The sequence below is a fragment of the Cupressus sempervirens genome, chromosome 2, assembly GCF_028749045.1.
Source record: "Cupressus sempervirens isolate cs-2001-9-10 chromosome 2, ASM2874904v1, whole genome shotgun sequence".
Lineage (NCBI taxonomy): Eukaryota > Viridiplantae > Streptophyta > Pinopsida > Cupressales > Cupressaceae > Cupressus > Cupressus sempervirens.
In genome coordinates, this window is record NC_143119.1 from 67,507,815 (window position 1) to 67,534,586 (window position 26,772).

The following is a 26,772-nucleotide window of genomic DNA, read 5'->3' on the forward strand; positions in this document are numbered from 1 at the left end:
TTCATCCTTCAGTCATACGATCTAGGCTTTACCCATGGCACTGTAATGCTTCTTATCATTTCTTTATTCCTCCTTTACATTTACATGAGTTTCCCTATTCTTGTAACACTAGAAAGCTTCTACAGATGGCATTCCATTCTTATGTTTTTCCTTTCTTGTATAAGTGTAAAGCCTTGTATTCATTTCTTCACATTTCCTTTTGCACTCATACAGTTAGACCTAACTCATAACCACAGAGAAAGGATAAAATAGTTCTTCGTTCATACACTTACCTTGCAAACATAAAGGCTTAATGATAAACTTTACTTTTCATTGATCAACGACCCAAATTGCAACATAAAGAAATAGAAAATAACATTGCCATTGATTTTCAATACATGCAAAATTAAGAACTTAAGTTGTCTACCATACAGGTTGGGCCCATCTGATATTTTTGATGTATCATCATTTGATTTGCTTGCACCAAGCTCCATCTGACAACTCAATAGGTCCCACTTTAAAAAATCACTATTATAATCTAGCTTTATAGTTGTCCACAAGCCCAAGGAAAATATGCACATAAATGCAACTAAATCTTACTTTCTCTCCTAGGCATTCCTTTTACCTATAGAATCGTAAAAAAATTTGTGCATTCTTTCAAATAATTTATTTATGCCATGCTGGGGTATTACGCTCTTATGCAAATCATTGGGATGTAGATGCGTAGATCTCAACTCGACACATTTTGCTCTCTTGCTGATCTATTTACTCATACCCTTGTAAAGCGGCACAACACATATTCTTCAAAACCTTTTACTATCAAACACTCAACACAATATCATATGACCGTGAATATCTCTTCAAACTTCTTTCACTTACCCATTCAACAATTCATCGTAAAGCTATAAAACCACTTTCAAAGCATAAAAAGTGTTTACATTTCTTCACTCAAAGACCAAATGTATGATCGGGGAGACTCCAAATGAACTCTTCCACTATTACAAAAGACAAAAGTGTATGCTTGTAAAACAAAACTTCTTTATGCTCTTACGTTGCACTATAAAACATGACCACAGAAACAAGAGGAAAATGGTATTTTTCTCTTATGCAAAACCCTACACTGTAAGACCATAAAGGGCAACATTTTAAGCGCTTTTAAGATCTTTTGAAAAATTTGAAAGGAGACCTAGGGTTTCTTCATAGTTAGGGTATTTTGGTGGCTAGGTTGAGAGACAAACCTTGAGAATTTAATAGAATTTGACAACACATGATTTAGGGCACAACTAGGGTAACCTAAAATTATGAAAATCATGAGGAATGAAACCCTGATTAGCATAATGCAATGACCTAACTAATTTTTCACCAAAATTTTAGACTTTTTCTATACTTTGAAAAATCAAACAACCTTTCCTTTGATTATCTTAGCTTGATGTCATATTGAGTACTACCATGGTACTTGCGGAATACAACTTAGCTTTCTGTTTCTTTTCTATGTTAATCTTTTGGGCCATGGCTATCTCAAATATTTCCTCACCTATTAAAATACAAATATCATCTATGGTATCTAAGTCAATAGACACCTTCCTATCAGGGTTCCTCTTATCATTTTTTAATCATTTAACTAAGTGTAATGGGAAGACCAATGGTTTATATAGCATCTATTTTATCATTTTTTTTATAGAACCTCAATTGATGCCCATTTTTTGGTCCTTATTATTGCTTGATAGGTTCTCATTTCAATTTGATCTTCTTTATTTTTATCTCAATCAAGTTGAGGGATAAGTTTCCTTTTCACCCATTAATTATATTACACATCAAATTTATCTTTTCCATCATCTTTAATTCTTGTAATGCTCATCTTTAGATTATGTATGGCAAGCGTTCAAAGTGAAACTTGACCATAATCTTCTTCTGACTAGAAATTTGTCATAACCATGTTCTTAAGTTGAAATTATCCTTTGCAAGACCCCTTACTATCAATTTTTCCTAAGCAATATAACATTTCATAGTAGAATTCATTTATATTGCTAATGAGTGATTCAATAGGGAAACAGATAGTTTTCTTTTTCTTTGTTACAAATTTCTAGTTAATATAAGCTAAATGTTTGCATAGTTCAATCAACATAAAATGATTCGAGGCATATCGTGGTAAGTTTATTGGTTCACATTTATAACACTCAACTTTAATGTATGTAAATATAGGGAATCAAATAGCTTGGATGACATATATGCTCACTAGTTGTATACCATCATGTAACATTCATTTATTAGCACTCATTTGCAATGTATGAGTCATATTTTTAATAAAAAGCATCATCAAAACTTCTATGGTTCCCATAACACCTATACATCTAAAAAATATGGTGGTATTTATAAATTTCCATTCCATCTATCTATTTTTCATTTTGTAACCCTTGTTATTCCCTTGTACATGCTAGAGACTAAAAGAGATAATATATCATATAAAAGAAATCTACAAGATAATTATTAAAAAAATTTAGTAGGTGTCCCCCTATAATATATTCTCAATATAAGTATTTTTCTCCTTTTCAAATTATGTTGATGAAGAAATACATCCATTCCTCCAATAAAATTTCTTGTTAGTTGATGGTAATTATGTATATTAGAATGAAAATATCCCTAATTAATTTTCCAAGTTGTTCTCTTGTTAATATCCTAGGCAATGTTGAAGCACGAGTTTAGAATTTCAAGAGCCACTTTCTAGAAATCACACCTTTTAACCTTGTATTCATATTAGAGACTATATTGTAGGATATTGTAATATTTCAGCTGATATGTGGTTCACTTGGTGGGATTTATAATGACTGTGGTGTCTGTAAGTTCATGGACAACAACACATGGTCATTTCTAGACCTACTCTATTTTTTGTGCCATATCTATTCATAAATTCAAAACATAATTATTTGCACTACATAGTTATGGCAAAAGTTAATGCTTCTATAAGGCTTTGATCAATTTTATTTCTAAAATCATTGCATGTTTGTGGGCTTTTTGTCTCTTTTCAATAAATAGTCTAAACTAGCATGTACTAAAGGGGTATCCCAAAATTCTAGCTAAGGACACATAAGACCAAATGATCTAAGTACAAGTTTTTCTCTTTAACCCTATTTTCTCTAAGGGTTTTTTGCTAGGCCACTTCTCTAGCCTATTAGGTTTCTTCCACTAACCCTAGGTTAGGAGGATCCTATTCCCAATCTTGTCGTTCTTTAACTTGTCCACACCAACAATGAAGTCCGCCCAACCAATACTCCTTGGATGTCATCTTCGATCATCTACACTAGGTGCTAAAACTTGATGTAGTGTCTGCCCCTAGTTCGCATTTTGTTATCACTGCTAAACTCATTTAGGGCTAATTTCATGCTGATGGATAGTAGCATTGTTTTGAGACTATAATATTTTGTGCTATGGATTCAGTTGATATGTGATGAGATCACTTGGTACTTTACATTTCATGTATGCATGATGATTGTCAAGTGATTTCAGTTATTGATGATGATTAGTAAGATGATTTATTATCACATGTGTTTTCTTATGGATACTTACCCCATACTTGCATGTGTATGGTGTCCCTGTTTGTTCTTATGTTTGGCATGTCTAATGTGGTCAAGGAAGGGAGTCGTAGTCACCTGCTAGGTAGGATCTACACGATGCACCACTTCCTACCATTGCCTGTTTAGTTTAGTATATATTATACTTGTACATGCATAGTTTTTATGCAGGTTGTAGGTACTGGGTATCGACTTCCCTGAATTGCCAGGATGAGCGTACCCTATCACATCATCTCAATGATAAGAGAGGGGAGATAAATTCTCAAGTCCAAATCTCAACCCTTTAAGCCATTTGTTCTAATTGAAAAATTAGGACAAGTATCTAAGTTGAGTACCCTTCGAATATGTCGGATGACATAATTCGTGATATTAACCCTTGGTTTGATTTTGTATGTATTTTGGCTATGATGGATTTTCATATTTTACCTTGTCAATCTTTGGTGTATTTTCTATTAATTAAGCCTAATTAAAAGATTTAATTAATGGTTTAATTTAATGGAAAATTAATATGATATTTTAATATTTATTTAATTTAATTAATTGAGAAATTAATTAAATAAAATAATTAAATTTGAAGATAAAATTTATAAGTTTAGATTTGGAATGTGACAATATTTATTTTAATAATAATATATTTGGAGTTCATCTTTAAATAAATGACTAAATAATAATATTATTAAAGCTAATAAATATTTTAGCAATTAAATTTTGAAAATGAAATTTAAAAGTGGAAAATATATTAAAATTATTAAAAGATTCTAGATTTTGTGTGATTAAAATATAAATATATTAAGTTTGAAAAGTAGAATTATTAAAGTTAGTGCATGAGATTTAATAAATAAATAAATTAAATTTGAAAGAGTAAAGTAAATATTATATTAATTAATGTGCATTATTTTAATGTTTACTCACATAAGAGTTGGCAAATTCTCGGGAGTTGTCACGTAGACAACACATGAGTTTGTACTCTGAGAATGCACAAGTTGTCTACACTTAGGAGTTAGCATTTTATTTGAGCACATGGTGACTACAACCTTATGACTCATCTCGAAGGTTGGAGTAGACTCATGCTTAGTTGTAATGTTTATCTTCTAGTTATTTCTAGACACATTCTAGTTGCATCTTAGAGGCCTTTAAATAGAGGCTCTCCCAATGTGTTTGGACAAGTTAAAATGGAAGCTTCAAGCTTCAAAGCTTACATGCATTTGAGAAGCTCACATGTTTCTACATGCTCATATGTTTCTACATGCTTCTACGCTTCTTCAAGCACTTCTAGTCACATGGGAATTTTGGCTGGCTTGGATCTTGGAGGAATTGCGTATGAGAAGAAGGAAGGGACTTTCTATGGACTTCTGAGGCATGGAAAATTAGCATCAGTGTCCAGGTGCACTCGTGATATTCACATATTCCCTTTGCACTCTTTCTCTTCTTGTCTTCATCGTGTCTATTATAAGTGTCTGAATCTTCTCTATGATTGAATCTATAATTTAAAATTGGAATTTAGATATTTTATTTGGTTGAGAAGAAAACAATAGAAAACCCTAGATCCAATTAAGGAAGTAATTAGGTTTGAATCGGGTTTGGGTTCGAAATTATATTGAGAATAGTTAGATGTAATCTTTCTATCAAATTATGCATAAGGACAAATCTATTAGAGGGACTATGGACATATTGAGAAAAACATTTATTTTAAAAGAGAAATTCTTATTTAAAATAATTAGAAAACCCTTTTTATTTAAAAAAATTGTAAATATGTTCTCTCTAGAAAATACATATACATCTACGTGCATATATTTAAATAATAGTGTTGGTTTACAACTTGTATATATATATATATATATATATATATAAACACACGTATACATATATACATATACATATACATATATATGTATACACACACACACACACACACACACACACACACATATGTAATTGTCTAAACAATGTTTTATTAAATCCGAATATATACATATTGAAGGACTCGAATCGCATATGTGAAAAAAAAGTTTTATAAAAATGTTATAATAATAAACGTTTGCATATATATATAGGGGCAAGATACACCCATCCCTACCCCAATTATTATCTACAATCGGCATAGTCGCAGGGGGTTTAGTGATACCAGCGACGGGTATTCAATTCTCCGCAAGACGGCAGGGTAAGGTACCTGCGACATAGATATGGCATTGAATGGGCCGCACGGCTTACCAAGCTGATGGCTATAGCGAATTGCAGCGATATATTCGCTTTTATGTGTGTTTAAAAATGTTATAATCATTATTGGTTGAAATTGGATTTGTATTTCAATATTTTTTATATTATGAAGTTAACAAATATTATTATATGTATATATATGTGTATAAATGTATGCATGTATATATATATATATATTGTAATTCAAGTTTGTAAATATAATGAAGTATTGAATATTAATCTTTATATATATATATGATATGAATAAATTTTTATTTAATTAATTAATCAAGTTAATTAAATAGTGATAATAGATGAGTTTAAATATTTAAGTTATCTATTATTTTTGGGGATCCTAATCGACTTATTGAAAATGATAAATAATGTATGTTTAATAATAATTTGTGAATTATTATATTGTTTTTATAGTGGACTTTTTATATTTATTTAATGTATATTAAATACTATTTAATATATAAAAAATAATTTAGAGATGGTAATTTTATACTACAAAGATGATTTAAATTTAGAGACTCTAAATGATATTGGACTAAGATTGAATTATTATGTTATTTAATACATTTGAATTATTAAATAACCTATTGATATACCTTAATGGAGTTAAGAGTTAGCCAAATATTAACTAATGAGTTTATGGAAGGATTTTATAGATCGAGTATTTATAGTTTGATGAGTTTATTATTTTTTAATGTTTGTAACGACTAGCAAACTATTAATAAATAATTGTTTAAATAGTTATCAACAAATTTGATTAGAGTTAATCTAGTGGAGATTTTTATCAATTGAAGCTTCGCAAAAGATAATAATTTTAGGATTTGGATTATAATTGATTTTAATCAATTGATGTTCATTGAGTTGTCAATATAATTATATTATGCAATAGAATCTTAACTTAAAATGATTATCATGATGAATGTGGTCATTATGGATAAGATTTCCAAAATAACTTGTTATTATTATTAGTATTATTGAAATATTAATATTAGGAATGATGTTGACTTTTTACGTACAAACTATTGTTAGTCAATTGATAATAATTGGGTTGATGGTGTGGTTGTGCAATTATTAATTAGATCAATTAACTAGAGTTAATTGAATTTGATTAATAATTATGTTATGTAATAGAGATTTAATTGATATGATTCTTTAAACGAGGTTGTAAACTATGGATATCAAAGTTGATAGGCCTTATTCTCATGACTTGAATAATAACCTTAGATATTTTAATGGTGAGACTTAGTAATATTAAATTGGAAACTATTAGAATGTTATTAGGTCATGGATAGCGTACTTATGTTATTTGATTGATTAAATTGATCATTTCAATTAAGTTATAATCTTCTTATTCAAAGACTAGTAATTGGCTCTCTTATAGTATAACGAAAAATGATCCTTGAAAAGTTGAAGAGTGAATCAATTAGAATATGGATCATAGTTAAATAAAGAGAACAAGTTGATTAAGGGTCAATGATGATCAGTTTAATGAGTAAAGTATTTATCCTTAAGTTATTCTTAGAATATTATTTTAATAATGGAAGGATAATGCTACAGCCCATGCCTCGAGTGCTTGTATAGACTAGGATGGGAGTAGAGAGAATGCATGGTTGTGACCTTGCATTCCATAGTATGCCTCGTCAGTATGAGAGGATACTAGTGGCCGCATGAGATTAGTATGGACCCGTGGAGTTTAGCTAACTGCCAGGGTAACTTCTATGTGATAAATGCAATGACATTTTCACACTTGCATAGTAGGTTTCCTACATGTCATTGTGCACCTCTAGGAATTAGATGTCAATTTTTAGTGATGGAACCTTTGAGTTAGTATACTTTTAGGATTCTTGGACTTAGAGAGTATTTATGATATGTGATTTTGACATCCTATTTGGGACTTGAGATTATCTCCTCGGCATGGTGTGAGTGGACCACTTAGGTACCACACAGTTGGGTGGTAGTGTTTTTCCACTCTTATCATTTGGGATCCGTTGGAGACACTGTGGCTGGAGCATTCTTGGTTGGTATTTATCTTCATTATGTTGTTGGAGCATTATGATAGATAATATACCTTATTATGGATGTATTTACTAGTATGTTTCTTACATTGATGATTTGCATATGTTAGATGATGTTATCTTATGCTTTACTTTGTATGTTAGTATGATGTTTTAGGAATGACATTCCTACTATGATAATACTGATGATCTCTTCGGTGCTTTGGAATGTTATGCATGGAGGGATGGCTAGGATCCACGATGGTCTAATGATGCTATTTACAGTTGGGAGGAACCATGCACTTAGTTATTTATGTTTGTGATATATGGTTGTCTTTTATGATGTATGTTTATATCTTTATAATGATGATGTATCATGTATGATATATGGTTTCATTTACTTTATTGGATGATGATGTACTTTATTTACATGGATGTTTATTCTTTCAAGCCTCTCATACCTTGTGACATATACAGTGGATGATTGAGCAATCTAAAATGTAATTATAAAAAAGGACACTTGTAATATTGTTTAAGAACATTGGATGTAACATTGCTAAGGATGTGATGTTAGATGAATAGTGAATTTAGATGTGATACAACATTAAGGGATCTTTAAAGAATGTAATTGTTATCTATGTTATGTTTACTTTCATTTGAATTGTTGCTAATGCTTCCATTACTATGTATAAGTTATGAATGGTTTATCTTTCATGTTTAAAAAAAAAATGTTGGGAAAATTTTAGGTTAATTCTTTGGATCCCTTGGCAGGGCATTACACTTGATCCAAAATACCAAACAATATAGTGGGAAGTTTATTCATAGGGAATTGGATCCATTCCAATGCTCATTAACCAAAAATGCCAAAAAATCTTTATCAATTTCAAGAATTTTCCCTAGACTAGGCTTAAAAGGGGTACAAGGAATTAAGCCTCCAAATGCACCTTTTGGATCACAAATCAGAAAGTTTCTTAACAAGGTGGGAAATAAAATTCATATCTTGACACCCTTTTGGAGGACCTTTTAGATTAATTTTGTCTCACTTACCCAAACTATCTATATAGTGAGTTGCTATAAATAAGCCTAAAAGAACGGTTTTCACCAGTGCGCTAATAGCATCCACAAGGTATCGTTCAAACACCCATTGAAATATGACATTAGAAATTATCCTTGGTAATAAGGCTTATTAACACACATATCCTCCTCTCTAAACTCTTGGATTGAAGAAACTAATGAATTCAACCCTATCAAATGCTTCTACAACAACTATGATCCCTAAGTATGCTCTTCTGGCTTGCCTAGGGCATCAATATAAAAATGCTAAGTTTTCTTTCTAGGGCCCAAGATCTTGCACACATATAGTATGAGGATTTATCTCACACATTGAAAGGAACCATGAAAATACCATGGTAGAAAGGTTAGTTATGACTCTATAACCAAAAATTATCTAGTTCAAACCAATGACAGTGTTGAAAACAAAAGATTTTACAAATGCAATGAAATGAAACCAAATGACCTATGTAATCACACATAAAAAATCTAGTCTTTACATCCACTAAATCATGCATAAGTTATAGTGAAGAGATCAATTCATTAAGTGACCCAATGAAACAAAAAAATGTACTGTCTATGATAAAATTCCTCTAAAAATTATTTGTTCATTAATCAAATTTACTTCAAAATGTCATCCAACCCTTGTCATAGGTTTAGGGAGGCCTTAAATAGGTTCAACACACATGTCTTAATGAATTTTGACTAGTTATTCAACCCCTTTCTTGAAGTTGTACTCAAAGCAACAAAAATTTTCATGACAACATTTATAATTTTGCAAATTTGTCATGCAACTTGATGATATTTTTCATAGTTAGAAAAAGCTTTGTCAAAGCCTCATGAAACCCTATTAAATGCTTAAATATGATCCCTATGACATGAAATCATCATTCCACCCTTTCTTTGTCCAATCTACCCCTCCAATTGCATAAATGTCACAGTTGACAATAATGACAACAATTACACAATACCTAGAAACTTTGGACAAAAAATTAACACTCAATACTTCCAAAGACATGAATAGTCCTCCTAATGATTAATTAATCCTCTAGAAACCACTACCTTATTTATTATGCTATTGGCTTGGCTAAGGCCACTACAAGGAAAAACTTGACTAGGAAGCCTAGGTTACCATGTAGCCTTACCTATCTGTGCTCTTGCATCACCAAAACCCTATCCTAAAATTTGACAAGCAATTTTCATGGGGAAAATTTGGAATAGACACAAAATGAGATAATGAAGATAGCTAAGTTTACATCACTTTCTTTTTTAAAAATATAGTCATGGTGGTAGGAAGTATCAAGATTCATCTATCATAGAATTTGAATTCCTTACTACTTATGAGGAAAACTCATTACCTCTAGCATTATTTTTATGCTTGATGATTTACAAATTTTAAAAAAAAAAACTAAAAAAGGAACTTGATTTCTCTTTAGTACAAAAAATCTAGGTACTCAATTGTCACACTCAAAATGTCATTTTGATTGTGTTTCATTAGCTTTCCTTAACATAATTATAATAATTACATTAATTATTGTTCACTTCTACATGAATCCTTTCCATATAATGATGAACTTTTATCTATCCTGAAGTTTTTAATTTTTAAACTTTACAAGATGCCCTAGATATTGCTTTTCTTTCAAGTAATTTCATTCTTGGACTTTATATTTGAATATACAATACTCACCAATATATATTTACATGTCTCAAATTAACATTTGGAAAAAAATACTAGACTAAACAAGTGGATTCATACATGCAGGAAACAACTCTTGAAAGATCAACTTTTAAAATTGAACTTTGGGTTCAACTGAAGGATCAATATCATACACATTGGTTTACAAAGGAAAAAAATAAAAGATTTTTTGATATAAAAAAAAGAAATGCTAGAATGAAATGTTGATTATAAGGAGAATTAATATTCTCTATTTTTTCTCAAAGGAGGAATTATAGAAAAATAGAATGTAGGAAAAAGATAGGACTAATAATCAACTTTGACTATGGACTAAGAGTGCAAAGGACCTAAAAATGAAACTAGAATCTCTAGTTATGCAAATATTGTAAAATTGACATAAAAAAGGACCCAAGACAAACTAAAATTGATCAAAACAAAGGATGAAAAGATCACAAGAAAATAAGAAAGCTATGTACAAAGAAAGGGACATGTATTTATAATGGATATAACTTAAGGTCTTCTTCATTCAAAATATAGGGCTAAAGTAGTTTTATCTAGGTTCTCCAAGTTAAAAGGTATAGGATGTAATACCTAATCGATCCTAAATGGTTCTTTTTATTGTGAGTCAAATTGATGAAACGATCTCCTATTATAAATAGAAATACACACACACACACACACACAAAAAAAAAAAAAAAAAAAAAACTAGACTAATAACCACAAATTGTAAGAATGAGATCTTTTATGTCCATTATCTACAATAAAATCTTGTTAGAGTTTTTAGACATATGACATGAAAAGCCACATGGGTACTTTTCATGCATAATTATGCAATCCAAATCCACCACATACATCCCTATAACTATCTTAGACAACCCTGTAAGCCTTAATTATATATAGGAAATTCCTAACTACCCAAAAAGGTTCTAGAGATTTTAACCTAAACTTTTAGGTCAACCAAATCTTAATTTCTTGGCTTTTGGATCTTATCAATTGCATATACCCTTTCAAGGTTAATCCCAACTAAATCTTTTGATATAAGGTGTCCAAATTTCCCTTATGTTACACCAAAAGAGCATTTCCTTGGGTTTAATGATACAACATACTCCAAGGATTTACCAATTATCCTTTCCAATTACATATAATGATCTTCCTCCTTTGAGTCATTTGTGAGGTCTTCTTGGCAAACTATGAGAAAATCATCAATAAAAATTGTAAAGACTACATTCATAGCCCTCTAAAAAGTAGCTCCTATATTTTTTATGCCAAAATAAAAACTAACATAAATATAGGTTCCCCATGGCATTCTGTGTTAGAATGATTTAGAATAAATGAGGGGAAGGGGGGGGGAGGTGGAGGGGTGAAATAGTCATCCTAAGGTCCAGATGTACCAATTAGAATTTTAAACACGTCAAATACATTCAATCCAAATATTCAATCACTCGATCTCTATAGAAAATAATTAGTAACATAAACTTATCAACCAATATCATAATAATCAAAAAATTAAAAACTTGTAGAATGTAAACTAATAAAAGTATAACATCACAAATGAAATCCACACAAGTATGACAAAACCTTTGATTTAACTTGGAAACCCAATTTGGGAAAAACTTCTAATAACATGTGACCAATTTTTCACTCTTCTAACATGAGCTCTCTTAGGAGCCAACCCTGTTAAATCTTACAAATCACATTGTTAAATGTAACCTTGTTAAAGGATTTAATCACACTATTAAGAATTGTCTTTTTAGAGGGCCTAAGAACATTCCATGAGAATGCCACCTTGATTAAAGGATTTACACTACTATTAGCTTTGCCTTGATTAAAGGATTTCAATACTAGTATAATGGTTAGAAAGTAATAGGTTGATCTATCAAATACAACTCACTTTTCAAATTTAGATCACAATTTAGTTAATATTTTGATCCATTGATTAGCCTCAATTGTCATCTCTATCTCTAATCTACATGGCAACCCTTCAAGTAATCGAATTCCCTCTTCACAACTCTTTCACCAATCAATAACATCAACTATAGATTCAACCTTGTTAGATTATCCCTTGTACTTCCTTAAATAGGTAATTCTAATACATTTTTATTTCAGCATCACCATAGCTCTTAAGTTTATGTCAAATTCATTGAATCCTTCCATCATTTCGTCTTCTCTTTTCCCTTCGAGAAATATCTCAAAACTTCTCCTTGAATTCTTGCATAGAAACTCTCAAACAAGATTTCAATTGAGTTACATGCTCCAAGTCATCCATCCTTATCTTCAACATGCTTTAAATATTCCAAGAAATTAATTGTGTTTGGCTGAAAATTATGATTTCTTTATAATTTGTCAAATGTTGTCATCTAGTCATCACTGGATTACTCGATCACTACTAATTTTTTTTTTGACACATATACTAGTATTTAGTCAATAGTGATTCTTGGTTGACACTATATTTTCTTTGATTGTACTAGTGCTCAATCAACACTAGCATTATTGGACTTAAAGTTTAAGTTCCTTAATCTTCCACTCTTTTGCTTGGTCAAGCTTATGCATTTGGTCGTTCTTTGATCACTTCTTCTAGGCTTCATTACATTATCATCTAAACTTAGGTTATGATTAAACAATCACATTATATTGTTAAAGTCTAACTAATCAAGTGCCCATTGTAGTTCTTCTTAACTCAACCTTTCCTCTAGGTCCTTTTGTTATGTCTTTCTCCTCAAATCCTCTTCATGAATCATCTTGATATGGCATTCTAATCAAAGAGAAAATTGTCTCACCAATAAGGTTTGACATCAATGAAGACATAAAAATGGTCTCAATTATAGTTTCCAACATAGTGGAGGTAGCTTTTTAGTATTTTGATTCCTTAACAACACCATTATTTTATCCTAAAAAACCATCAATCATAAACACCAATGCAAATTTAGTCATTCTTTGCAACATATCCTCTGTATTAGGAAAATGATAAGTATCTTTCAATGATGAAATATTTAGATACTACATAGAGTCTAATATCTCCATTCACCTTCCTATTAGGGACCAAATTGGAAACTCAAGAATAATTCCTAATTGGTTTGATGATACATGCATATCCACGAGCTTCATTAACTATTCTTGCATTTTTGGAGCCAACATTAGATAATTGGTCCTCTATTTTTTCCACAAAGGCTTAGCATCTACTTTAAAGGGAATAACATGGTGGAAAAAGACTTTTGTATAACCTTTCATGTCATCATATGACTAGGAAAACACATTTTTTACTTCCTTAGTGGCTCAATCAAAGATTGTCTCATAGGGGGTGAAATTTTGTTACCAATATATACCTTTTTGGGAGCCTCTTGTGTTCCTAAATTCACTTCTTCTAACTCCTCAGGTTTCTTATGCTTCATATCTTTCTTTACCCTATCTTTATTATCAAAAATGCTTCTTAAGACCACTAGTCCTTTAGAAACTTTGTTAGTTTTTAGTGGAATCACCTTATTTCAAAAAATGGTGTCTTTTTTAAAAATTATTTCAATCAAGGCACTATAGTCTATCTATTTACCATGATACTTATCCTCACACTTGAGGAATTGAAGAATTTCTATGTCATCTTTAAAAACTTTATAGTTATTTTCATTATTGGGTATAGAAGGCCTAGTAAACACCTTTACATTAGACACCCTAAAAAAGGTCTTATCACTAGGTTTTATAGCCACATTAGCAAGAAAGTCTTCCATCATTAATTTTCATCTCTCCATCCACATGATACCAAAAGTATAAAAAAATTGAATCTCATCACAAACTAAATTCTTGTATTGCTCAAGCCTCTTCTTTTTTGAGGCATAAGATAACCATATCTCTGACGTGATGAACTCATAGTCTCTTAGAACATGTAAGCATTTTATCCCATGTTTTATAGTCAATCTAAGAACAAGTGCCAATGCCTAATATTTTGCAATGTTGTTAATTCAAGTAAAACTTACAATTTAAGAAAATCTAAAAGTTTTCCACTCTAGGGAAATCAATAAAACCCTTGCACCTAAACCTTCCTTGAAATTTTCACCATAAAAGAACATTGTCCACATGTAATCTCCTTGATACTTTTTACTCGCTTCAAAAGAAATGGTGTGTGTATAACTCCTTTCTCCATGATATCAACCTCATCTATCAAAGCATTTATGTTTGTGTCTACAATTTTTTTACAATTTTAGTATTTTCAATAATTTTTGCATTCTTCTACTATTTCCTCCCTTAAATTTTTTTGGATTTTTTATGCAAAATTTCAACTTATCTTTATTTTTTTTTCACATTTCAAATTTATTTTCCCCTTATTTCTCACCAAATATTATTTCCACATAATATGTTATGGAAATTTTTTTAATTTATTTTTTAATGCAAAAGTGGGCTAGGCACTGAATATATTTATTAATAAAACTAGTTCAAAATGCTCAACTAGGAAAGAACTAGAAAGAAAACCTAGAATCATTGCTTATATGCAAATTTTCTTAAAGATATTTGTCAATATTTACAATAGATATTATATCAATAAAATTGAAGCTCATAAAACTATACCATTTTCTAAATTCTACCCATATGAGCCACTTCAAAAACCTCAGGATATTACAACATTAGGGGTAATCAAATTAGACAAAAAAAATTTATATTCAACCTATAGTAATCACTCTTCCATATTAGAATAGTCATTTTCAATGGTACCAAGAACATTTAAAAATTAAAGACCCTAACTGAAAGTTTGTGGCAAATGGTCACGAACATCCCAACCAGAACTTGAACCCTCTTCTTGATGTCGCTAAATAAGAACCATCAAATTTGAATCAACATTATTGGTTTTTTGACTTCGTAATAGTTAGGCTTACCGTCTTGAGGAAAAAATTTGGGTTGTTCCTTTCTAGCATGAATTGATACACTTTCGTGGCCTAACACCTGAGAAGTAACACCAGCATTAAAACCAAAAGTAATTGCCTTGTGGATTGTGGGAAAATTTATGTAAAACATTACCTCCAAGGTAGCATCATCAATATGGAAGGGCAATAATTCTTTGTGTAGACTCAACTCAATTCTAATACAATAATTCTTTGACATTATTGATATCCACCTTGTGCGAATTGCAATAAATGTAGGATTTGGCATGTGCCAAAAATTTGAAATACTCAGCTCCATGTGATTAATATAACTTTTTGTATGCCATTTAGCACATATTATTCAATCCATACATTCTAAAACACACCAATCGACCAGTTAATGATTATATTGTACTATTAACAATCATATTATAATAGGGTTGATGATGATTATAAAGGATTGGTGTTGAATGAATATAATGAACAAAAACTACCTTTATGAAATGTACATTATGAGCATGATAAATGTTAGCTTTCAGATGCAATCAATGAATGTAATGGTTCAAATTATTCAATAAATAAGTTTGGTTGATGTGTATTAACAATGACACCATCACACCCGAGGTTAGATATGAAATCCACCACTTTATTTCCTTCTTGCAGGGTATGTGATACGGTAACTTCTAAAAATTGATCAATTAGGTGCCAAAATTGCTTGAAGATATATTACAAATGCCATGAATAGGATTTTCATTTGATGCAACTATTAATAACCATTTGGGAATCACCTTTGATATGGACTCTATGAAAATTATCTTTTTTAACCACTACTAGGCCTGCCAAGAGAGCTTATGTTTCTACTAAATTATTAGTCCCATCTAGTAGCAGGGAGGATGTAATTGCTAGAAGTATACCTATGCTATCTTTGACACATGCCCCAAGACTTGTTTTACCCAAATTTCCTCTTAAAATACCATCAAAATTAAGTTTCACTATACCTGACTTAGGAGGTAGCCATTGCACAACTGCTCTATCTATCTTGGAATGCTAATTATTGCTAATTCTTGTCCCCATGGAATAAAAAGAGATTTTCACTCTCAAAGGATGAAACTATCCAAAATTAAGATTGTAGGATTGATTTTTCATTTGAAAAGGCTTGCATTAGTGACTTCTAATATAGACTTTTCAATGCCTTGTAACACTATTTCTATCTTTGCAAACTCATTTTTTAATATATCCTCTTATTCCTCTCCCAACAAATAGCCCAAATAACCAAGCCTAGAGTACATATTCAAATTCTTGAAAATAAAGCTTTTGAAAACAAAAGCAACCAAGTATAAAAAATCTCCCAAAGATTATTTTGAAGAGGAGTATAATAATGAAGTTTTCTAAGAAAAAAAACCCAACAATCATATGTGAAAGAGAAGGTGACAAACGAGTGATCCACTGATTCATATTCTTCATTACACAAGACACATTTAAATGGAGGAGCAATATTAAACTTAGTCAATCTATTACTTGTAAGAATTCTGTGTTTAAGTGCAACCCACACAAAACATCCAGCCTTTGGAAGAACAACATGGTTCCAACAAAATTTATAAGCTCTAAATGGATTCTTTTGTTCAGTCATTCTCTATAACAACTTATACCCCTCTTTGACTGGGTAACAACCATCTTTAACTAGAGCCCAAAACAATCTATCTTCTCCATCTAAAATGTAAACAAGTCTCTTTTCTAAATAGTCCCTAAACATATATTTCTCTTGAATAGACAAAGGCAGGGGATTCAGATCTTTCCAAGTGACTTTCCTAGAACAGGGCCAAATTTTATCTATAAAATCTATGACTCTATTACCCCAAATTGATTCTGAAATGTTCATTATGTTCTGAGAAAATTGCGAAGTATGAAGAGGTGGAAATCCATTCCGTGAGACCCTCCAAATTTTGACTCTATCTCCCTTATTCAACTCCCAAGAAATATATTTAAGAAAAATATCTCTAGAAGAGATCATAAAATCCCAAATCATAGAGCCTTTAGGGGGATTAAGAATTGAAAAAATTCTTGTGGGGTCATTATTATCTAAATACTTTTGTTGCATTATTTGATGCCATGTTGATTGAGGTTTAGTGTACATCTACCAAATGAATTTCCCACCAAAACCTACATTTCTCTTAGTCAAATCATGAATACCTGCTTCACCAATGGTTGGAATATGAGCCATGTCATGAAGTGATACAACTAGAATCTTTTTATCCCCATTCATATTTCCTATCCAAAGGAAACCTCTAATCAAGCTTTGGATTTGTGTTAAGATTGATAACAACACTTTAAGGCCTACAATATAGTAATTTGGGATTGCTAAAAGTATCAATTTTATAAGCCTGATTATTCCTACTAAAGAAAGCCATTTGTTCAGCTCCTAAGAAATATATTTAAGAACAATATCTCTGGAAGAGATTATAAACTTCCAAATACTACAAAGCCTTTAGGGGGATTAAGAATTGAAAAAATTCTTGTGGGGTCATTATTATCTAAATACTTTTGTTGCATTATCTGACACCATGTTGATTGAGGTTTAGTGTACATCTGCCAAATGAGTTTCCCACCAAAAGCTACATTTCTCTTAGTCAAATCATGAATACCTGCTTCACCAATGGTTAGAATATGAGCCATGTCATGAAGTGATACAAGCATAATCTTTTTATCCCCATTCATATTTCTTGCCCAAAGGAAACCTCTAATCAAGCTTTGGATTTGTGTTAAGATTGATACCAACACTTTAAGGACTACAATATAGTAATTTGGGATTGTTGAAAGTAACAATTTTATAAGCAGAATTCTTCCCACTAAAGAAAGCCATCTAGCTTCCCAAGTTACCAATCCAGACTTAATTCTTTGAATAACCAAGTTCTAGTAGCTTTTCTTATTTGATCCCATGAAAAATGGAATTCCAAGATATGTTGATGGAAGAAAGTCCTTTGAAAATCCCAAAATTTTAACAATTCTATCCAATATCACTTTGTTTGTGTAGAAAAGAAATATTTTTGACTTATTTGAATTGATTTTCTACCGTAACACATCTGAATACAACTCCAAAATCTTCTTTGTTTGTCTAGCTTCTAACACTTGTGATATACCAAATAGGAGTGTATCATTTGCAAATAAAGAGTGTGTAATGGAAATAGATGTACCAGTAATACTTGCTCTCTTCCATTTTTTTAAGAGATGATAGTACCTAATGGTTCTACTAAAGGCTTCAACCATGATGATAAATAAAGCTGGAGAAAGGCGATCTCCTTGCCTAATTCCTTGAGTAGAAGAGAAGAAACCCAAAGCTATCCCATTAAAAATGACTAAAAACCAAGCCCCAAAGATACATGCTCTTATCCATTTACACCATTTATTTTAAAAACCCATCTACTGAAGGACTTGAAGAAGAAATGACCAAGAAAATTTTTCATAGGCTTTCATCATATCTAGCTTGATTACGAAAGAAGGAGACTGATTCATACTTATAGAATAAAGAACTTCATGAGCAACCATTGCTCCCTCCATAGTTTCCCTACTAGGAAGAAATCCCCCCTACTTTGATGAAATTATCTTTGGAAGAAGATACTAAAGATGAAAGTATCCTACCTTCATTATAATCTTATATCTGGGATTACAAAAAATGATAGGCCTAAAATCAACAAATATTTTGGGCTCTTTCAACTTAGGAATAATTGCAATGTTGGTGATATTAAAATACTTGAGCATTGATTTGTACTTCCTAGACTCTTCCACTAATATCAAAAGATCAAAGCCAATAAAATCCTACCTGCATTGGAAAAATGGCCATGTGAATCCATTAGGACCTAGAGCTTTGTTTGGAGGGAATGTAAGGATAACCTTTTGAAGTTCTTGAAATCAGATCAGTTTCATAAGCATATTATTATCTTCCAAAGACACCAATTGTGGAATGGCTTCAAGTAGATTTGCCACTTGTAAAGGGGAAAGTACTAGATATTTAGCTAGTGTATGTAGACTCTTAGAAAACCTAACACCTTACTCTCTAATATGTTATGAATTTGTTAAGACATTACCTATTACTAAATGCTTAATATTAAAGATTATTTTGGTTGCTCTTTTTTGTTGTGCTGAAGCATGAAAATATTTAGTATTCTTATTCCCTGGTTGAAGCTATAACTCCCTAGACTTCTGATGCCAATATTATTCTTCTCTTCCACACAATGCTTTCCACTAATTCTGAATTTATTTTTTTTAATATATGTATCATTTGTCATCCCATTCTGAATGATATCAGTGTGAATATCCTCCAATTGTACCCTGACAATCTCTTTTTGTTTGAAGACATTTTTGAAGATATCTCAATTCCATTGTTTAATGTGTTTTTTAATATGTTTCATCTTCATTGCAAACTGATGCATCTTATAACCCAAGACAAAAGGTGCACTAACCCACCACTGCTTAAGATGCTAGAGAAAATGACGATGATGAAGCCACATATGTTCCAATTTGAATGAGGATTTACCTTGATAATGCCTGATATCAGTAGCTCGAGTAATTGATAAGGTGGTTGGGTAGTGTTCTGATTTTGGATATGATAAATATTTGAACTAATTTAAAATTGCTGCAATTTCCATTCTTGAGATAGCAAGAATCTATCAAGTTGATCAGAAATTTGTGCCGAACCATCTCTCCTATTTGACCAAGTATACTTTCCTTGAGTTGGAGGAATATCCATAAGCCCATTATTGTCAATGAAATGTGAAAAATCTTCAATTTTTCAAAGAGGGGGATAGATACCAACTATTTTTTCATCCTAATTCAACACTACATTAAAATCTCCCCCAAGAATGATTAATTGAGTTTTCTGTGATTGTATTTTCTAAGTCAAGGTATCCCAAAGTTTTAACTTGTCTTGTGTTGAATTTGATCCATAAACATTAATAAGGAGAAATGAGATCTATTTGCCAATTTTGATGTTGATTAATGAACTGGCCTTGAATTGACAAAGAATTCCAGAAAACGAGAAGTCCTCCTAAAGCTCCAGTACTTGGTGAATGAAAAGAGGACCACTTTCACCATTTGAATAATGTCTTTTCATATGATTCTTGCAAAAATTTTGTTTCTTGAAGGAACGCAATATCTGATTTCATATCATCTATTAAGAATTTGATTCTTTTTCTTTTGTTAGAAGCATTAATACCTCTAATATTCCAAGAATTTATCTTCATTGTGGACAAGGAGAACCCTTTTTTTTCCTTATTACACTTTTAGAAGCCATAAATTTGTCATCCAAAGTAGTCTGAATACTGAAAGCAATTTCAATTCTAGTCTTGGATCCTTTAGGTTGTCCTCTTGATTTTGGAGTTTTAATAACTTGTTGGTTCAAGGAAATAGACTGAGCAATTGAGAGAGTTTTATTATGATCATAAAGGCCTAAAGGAGTTTCATCTATCTAATCTTGTAAAGAATCCTTATTATTCTTAGTCTATCCCAAATTGGTATCCTCATGTAGAGAAGACTGATTAATTACACAATCTTGTATGTTGTTATAAATGGACTCTTCAATTCCCAATGGGTCCTTAGCAATTATAATATCTTCCTCAAGCTGAGAAGAAATAACATTTGAGATATTCCCTAGAATAAATAATTTCTTAATATCCTACAAGCAATGAGAAGACTTATGAAACCAGAACTGATATTGCTGAAATAAATCATCCAACTATTTATTCTTGTGGTTGACACCTGGGAAGCCTTCCTCTTCTGCAATACCAAAAATTATGTTAGAGGCTATTTTTGAAACCATCTATTCTTCAATTTGACAAGTCTTTCAATTAGCCAATCCTTTGCACATGTCAAAATCAGATGGCTGAATGGCTAGTGAAGATAGTGTGTTTGGGATATTCAAATGGCATGTAATCAAAACATCTCTCTTGAAAGGAACAATACTAGTCCTATCAAAATGCTCCATCATACAATGAATGGAAGGTATAAGTATTTTTAACAAATACGAGAACATTACATCTAAAAAATTGTAACAAGCAAAAGATGTGAATGTGTCTAGAGTGGTATCATGATGTGGAGTGCAAAAATATTCTACAACAAGATCTTTTCCAGCTAAAATTTGAGGACCCTCTGTTAACTTTTGAAATGTGCGAAGATTTGGATCTATAGTATGATCAGAGCACACTTTTATTGAATCTTGAATACCATTTAGATATTAGGTGTTAAAATGACTAAGAGTAGATTGGAATCTCTAAATTGTGTCTGCATCCTGAAAAATAATAGGTTGATTGCATAATCCCCATAGAGAATTAATTTGAATATTAGGTGGGATTTTTTTTCCCATATCTAGAAGCACACAAACTCTGACACACAGATGTGGTCAATCATATGGGATGAGATCATGCTTCAAGAAAATGCCAATTTTATTTGCAAGAACTTCAATAGTATTCAAATCCCTATATTCTAAAGGAAATCATGGAAAGGAAATAGAGAATGGATAGAACTAAATCTCTAATGATTCTGGGTCAAAATTTGGAATCCAAATCATAGTATACAAGCCATACCCCAAACAAAACCACCCTTTAAATCTATGCACAAAATCTCTAACTTTTTTAGATTCATAAAATTGCAACAAAGAACCAAGATTGCTAGTCTATAAAAAACACATATTTAACACCTGTCCAATTTTTAAAAGCCCAGTATTTAATATTTGAAATTTCAATGGAATACAAATTGAACTTATCAATGAGAGCACATTGTCAGAGAACACCAACTGATTCTTGCAACATGTGACCTTGAAATATGATGGAAAGCTAATTTTTTTATGTTGTTGAAATTCATGTGTTGTACTATCTACATAGGATTTATTTCACCAAACTAGCCTTAGCTTCTTTGGATTGAAGGGAACTCAGTTTCAATTGGGCAAGGAATCTAAATGCAAAGTTTGATCATTGGCATCGACCGGCTCAAAAGTTTCTTTACCAAGCTCTTCATATGAACAATCCCTCCATTTGGGGACTTGGAATTTAGTATCTAAATAGGGGACCCCGGTAGAGATCCATAAAAAATGTTGAGGATAGGTTGCTTGTCAAAATGCCTAGGCCCTAATGAAGAATGGTTTATTTTACAACCATTGTGACCCTGCAAATCATGTCCTAGAGGAAATTGATTTGAATTTGTGGTATTTGGCCTAAAAATTTTGAAATCTCTCTTTTGTGGAAATTGTTGCATGGCCTGTTTAGATGTCTCACCAAATTCATAAGAGGAAAAGCCTTGCCAATTCCATTTGTTACATCCTTCAACAATAGGGGGAATCTTCAGCAATGAATCTAGAACTCCCTTTTTAGGGCTTTTGATAGAATATTTTCCTCGATGATCAATGAAGTGTGGATTGAAAAAGAAAGGCTTTGTAGGTTGAACCACTACATTATCATGAAAAATAGACATGAAACCCTAAACTAAATTCTTGATAGGAAAGTTGCAACTCTAATATTTGGAAGAATAAATGACAGCCATAACTAGTTGACCAATGGGTGTGGAAAAAAAAAATTGAAGTGGATCTTGAAATCCATTGCTACCATTACCATTTCTCCCAATACTAGTCCAAATGCCCACAAAATCCCTCAAAACCTCATCTCTGCTAATGCATCCTACTACAACTACTCTTGAAGGCACCATCCTCAAAATTTTTGAGGCAAAGTCCACATCTATACCTTGGGCCAGCAGAGCAGGTACATGGCACACAAGTCACGTAAAGGAAATTGGCCTAAAGTCATTCTCCACTATGAAGGTGACTTGAACCTATGACCATAAGGACTTCCTCAAGGCACAAAAAAACTCACCTATAAGTGGTGGCTAAATTTTTGAGGCAAAGTCCACACCTAAACCCTGGGCTAGCAAAGCAAGTACATGACACACAAGTGTCATAAAGGAAACTGGCTCAAAGCCATTCTCCACTACGAAGGGGAGTTGAACCTATGACCTCAAGGACTTCCTCAAGGCACAAACCAACTCACCTACAAGTTGTAGCTATTATGGAAAAAGTTTTAACTTATCAAGGATAGAGATTTGTACCTTACTATTATCATAGTAATCTTTTTAATATTTTCTTTTTTCCTTTTTTGTCCACCATATATGTGAGTAAACTCCTTAGTTTCCATGTCATATGTTTGATATAAATAATTTATCAACTACTTTATTTCCATCTTATATGATGATCTTCCTTCTTTTCATTCATCAATATTTATATATGAATGGTGTGCCCTCTTGGAAGAATTGGTTGAGGCCTCTTATATAAATTAATAAAGTTTTACATAGTTTCATTCAATCAAACATTATTTTAAATATTATTTCTTGATAAGTTATTATTATTGGATATCTACTTACATGATTATTACTATCTCAATTCTTTTTAAATAATTTAATTTATTGATTATGCCTACTTTTTAATTAGTTATAAAATTGTTTTTTGACAATATTATTGATTAATTATTATTTTTTATAAAAATAATTTATTTGACTATTTTATTATTATTTATATAGTATTGTCATACACGTTCATAGGAACTTATTATAATACTAATTTTTGTATGTATAGTAATTATATGCCATCTATAAAAAATTAAACAATTATACATATATTAATACTTCCTATAATATCAATTATTGATTCATGACAATTGACCCCTCCTGAATTTGCTTCTCCTCAAGAAATATTATATTTTATACTGACAATTTAATAAGTGATTTCAATAACTTAATAGTATTTTGACCTCATTTTTGCAAGGTTTAGATCATCCCATATTGGTGCCTATTTATGTTTTTCCCAATACTATATTTTCATATCTCTCCCATTTGGACAATAAACTACTTATATTCATAATTTATGTAACCATGTCTCCAACATAAATTATCACTTGTTTTAATACTTTAATCTATTTAGGACCTTACTTTATTTATTCTAGAATTTCCTTCATTGTCTTTGAATTCACTTAAGGATTGTTATTCTTACTTGATGTAGTATTGAAGCACCTAAGTATAGTAATGCATTCTATAGGAGAGAAACATAAAGAAAAATATGGAAGCAAAAAACATATTTTTGGAACTTGAATATATTTCATTAACCAACCTCCTTCTACATCACCTTTGTGCTTCTTAAATAACCAAAAACTCTCTAAATTCCAAAAAAATAGAAATTTACCATCTTTTGGCATATTTTACCAAATCTTCAATTTTTCCATTTTAGGTAACCTTCAAAATTCACTCCTAAAAAACTAAAAATAACTGGACTTTTCTTAAGTTACAACAACTTGACCTACCAACTGGTCTTTGAATTTGGAAATGTCCATTCAAAGTTATTACAAAAAACAAACTCTAAGAAATAGACAAAAATTACAAAAACTGAGTTTTGGGAGTCTAAATAGATTTTGTAGGACCTAAAAAATAAATTCTTCTAGACATAATGGTAGAGATGAATTGTTGTGCCATCGAACTCCCACTTCCAAAACCACTGTAAAAATTTGAGAGAAAACCCAAGTCCGAGTCAAGAGTTGACTTTTGGAAGTTGATGCATTATTAATAAAATTCATTTAATTATTAAGCATATTATCCAATTTTGAACTCTAATCAATTGAATTTATTATGTGAAAATTGCATTACCTTCACTAATATTAAGGTCATTTTTAGATGCTAGATTTATTATGAAAGGTCACGTGAAACAAACTCCATGTGGTGTTCCTCAAGGCTTAACCCTAGTATTGGGATAATTGGTCATGTGCCTAAAATTGCTTTGTCTTTACATTCCACGAAATCTTGATCTTAAAAATACCTAAGTATGGATTAAGGGATGGAATTTTTAAATTTGAAATAATAATTTTTTCTTTCTTAATTATTTATTAACATTATACTTAAATAATTTCTATCTACATATATAAATTAAAAATCTAGATATTAATTTATTTATTTAAAATCAAATTATTATCCCAAATGCATTTATAGAGACATATGTATTCTAATCTATGTTGATGATCATTAATATTTATGACACCCTTGATATAGTATTTAATTAACTGCATTTAAGTTGCATAATTCATATTTACCATCTATTATTTAGGCCTTTCTATAAATCTAGCATTTTTTACAATTTTGGCATTCTTATAATCGTTTGTCCCTTAATAGTTTTTGGATTCCATATACTCGATGTCAACTTATCTATTATTATTTTTTATCACTTTTCAAATTGTTTTTTCCTATGTTTCTCACCTAAATTTCTCTCCTTGTATTTATGCTATAGTAAATATTTGAACTTTAATAATAGAAAGGATGCAGATTTGTAACTTGCTAGTATGTAAGTAATCTTTTGAATATTTCCATTTTTTTGTTTTATTTTCCACCATATCATTTGTAAACTTCTTACTTTCCATGTGATATGTGTGCTCTAAAAAAATTCTTAATTACTTTCTTTCCATCTAATATGATGGTATTGCTTCTTTACCTTTATCAATATTTATATACAAATGTCATTCCCTTTGGGAAGAATGGGTCATGAGCTCTTATATAAATTAATAAAGTTTTCCATATTTTTGTTCTATTGAAGGTTAATTTAAATATTATTTGTGAATAAGTTAGTATTATTTTATATATATTTCCATGATTATTATTATTTCATTACTTTTGAAATTATCTTATTTATTGATTATGCCTAGCTTTTAATTAGGTATTCAATTATTTCTTTAATATATTATTCAATTATTATTTCTTATAATAATAGTTTATTTGACTATTTGATTATGTTTTGAAGTATTAGGTAGAAGTCAAAAATATGGGGGGTTGACCCCAAAGTACAGAAAGGATAAAGAATCAACCAAAGGTTACTTTTGAGTCATCTAACCTATGCCAACTTCAAAATTCAAAAAACAAAGATATATCTATAGCATAATTAATAATACTATTGGTCCTTAAACTAATTGTAGACAATATTGTAAACTAGACCAATGATGCCTAAATAACTTTCTTCTATTAGTCCCATTAATCGATATAAGCACAAAAAGTAAAACCCCATGGGGTACCAAGTTCATAGGTATGAGCATAACAACAAAAATAAAGAATAGAACTAGGGCTAGCTGCCCTCTTCTTGCCCACATTTTTCATCCTTGTTTTCCTTAGGCATGTCCTTATCCACATCCTCCCCCTCAACTTAACTAGTTTGTCTAGGATGATCTTTAGCCAGTCCTCCACTAGAAATCCATAGATAGATCAGGTTGTCTTGGTAGCTTTTCCTAGGTCCTTCTCCTATTTATTTAACTGGAAAAAGTAGAGGGTTATTTCTGCAAAGTGTATTACCTTGGTGGAAAAATCAACTAAAGATTCTAATCTCAAATAGATACCTATTTGATTGTCTATCACGTCGCTCATAGAATTTTGAAGCCTTTCCAATCTTT